Consider the following 2,320-nt stretch of genomic DNA (forward strand, 5'->3'; position numbering starts at 1 on the left):
AAATTACTGGCAATGACAAAAATAACAGGATTACAATTCAGACTGTCTCCCAAGAATAATGCATAAAAGTTTTGCAGAATTTGCTACAGTTGCAAAAGTTTTCCCCAGCTTTTCTTGTATTCTTTATAAGGTTGTATTTTTGTAGTTTGTAGTGTACTCAAGACAGTGAGACAACGTGGAAAGCTGTGAACAGACCAGCCGTACAAAGTATCAACAGTACCCAAATGATGGATAAAGACACCTAAGTTAGTGACATATAGCATAATGTGAGAAGACTCACAGTCTACTTACTTTTTGCCGGTAAAAGCAACAGGACTTGTTGGCAGTAAACTTTCATCTAACTTAAAAATGATCAAATAAAAAAAATGACAAAAGGTGAAAGGTCGACGAGTGCTGTGTGAAGTCGGCTTAATGGAGTTTTTCTGCTACAATCTCATCAATTGTGGTCCGATGTGTGTTCGGCTGACAGCTGCTCGGGATTTTATAAGTGACCTATGACCAGAATACTCACTCTGCCCATATGAAACTCTGATGCTTTGACATTACAGCTGCCAAACAACAGCATTAAAACACGGCTCTTTGAGCTAACAAAAGGGTCTAATGTACTATAGGCTGGTATAAGAGTTTAGTGTGTCAAAGGTCCCTTTGCAGCAAGCTGAACTGACACAGTTGCAGAAGAGTGAATGTATTTGTAGGTAAGGTACTGACAATAAGAAACATACAGTTGAAGTCAAAAGTTTTCATATGCTCACATGCTTCATGGACATGAATGTTATGGTAATTTCGGGCTATTAATGATTTTTGAAGTGTTCTTTTTCCATACTGGAATCATTATAAAACTTGTCTAATCATAAAAACAACAAATTTGAATTACTTCTGATTTTCTCTAATCCACATAGGGTCAAAATTATAGTTTTGATATGTGTTTGCGATCACTGTCTTGGTGGGTGTCCCAACCATATAACTGTTGATTTCATTTGAAGTTGAAGAATTTGGAAGTAGTCTTCCTTCTTCATTATTCCATCCAAGGCAGCAAACAGCACCAGCGCATGATGTTAACTCCACCACTTTAACCTTTGCTATTACTGGGTTTTTTCTGAACATCCTAACCAATTTCTGATCTGAGGGTGACAGTTTGGGTTTACTTCAGAAACCTTGGCAAACTTGTGACTCATCTGAATAACTTGCACTTGTTTGAACAGATAAACTCTAAATCTGCAGTTGTTTAAAAATGGCTCGAAGAGACCTTCCCAAGTTGGTGAATCTAGTGAGAGCTGTCAAACAGATCCTTTTATGCTGCCAAAGCTTGTGCACCCAAATCTTGTTTTTACTATGTTGTACAATCATTTTGCCCTGGGAAAAGAACAGTTAAAAAAAATTAAAAGCCCCAAATTACCATGACATTCATGTGATGAGTCCACAGCTGTACTGTCAAAGAATAAACTAGGACTGTTCTGGAGGGCCACATCAACAAGCTTAAATCAATTTTGCTCATATTATTTTTCTCTCTTCATAAGCCTATTGGTGTGGCCCTCCATAACAGTCCCAGTTTCCTATGTAAGCTCTTGAGAACATTAATTGTCCAACCCTGGTCTGGCAGACTTTTACTGAGAAACATCCACGTGTTAATGTAGTCAAGCAGGCATTACTTAGCTTCAATTCATCAGTTACCCCAAGCTTTATATTGCAAGTTGAAGACCCCAGCTCCTATGAGAAAGCACTCGGCATTTGTAAGAGCAGAAGAGACAAGAGAATCATAGGGAAACAAGGACAAAAAAAAAAAAAAAATTCCATAGTTTCTTTTTATTTATTTTTTTAATGTAACCGTCCCGAGGTCTGTCCCTCAGGCTCCTGTCAATTCCACATACAGTAGAAACCATATCGGTAGCACAGCTCACAACAGAATTAACATGTCTGCTACATGTATTGTGTTCCTGGGGAGGCATGATGTTGGTCACTAATGTTTGAAAAAAAACTGTCTGCAGGTACTCTCAAAGTGTTTTTATTAAATATTCACCTAGAGGTTTGTTTCCAACCCACCTGACTGCTCCGGTTTTATCACCCACTATTTTCTCAGATCTCAGAAGCTAAAGCTTGAAGTCATACCTCAGCGTTTCATGTTTCAGTGAACATGTCCACAACAACAGCACAGTAGCAGCGTCGTATTCATCAAATAGACAACTTGACATAACACTAAAAAGCTACATAGATGTAAAAATTTTATGTGTTACTAAAAATAGACTTTACTGTAGGAAGAGAGTTAATACAAACAACGTACAAGTCCAGCTCGGCAAAGGTGACTTCTAACATCCCACAGGTC

Source organism: Mchenga conophoros, linkage group LG11 (assembly GCF_057382185.1).
Source record: "Mchenga conophoros isolate Kocher_MC1m ecotype Shallow Benthic linkage group LG11, M_conophoros_male_GT1.1, whole genome shotgun sequence".
Lineage (NCBI taxonomy): Eukaryota > Metazoa > Chordata > Actinopteri > Cichliformes > Cichlidae > Mchenga > Mchenga conophoros.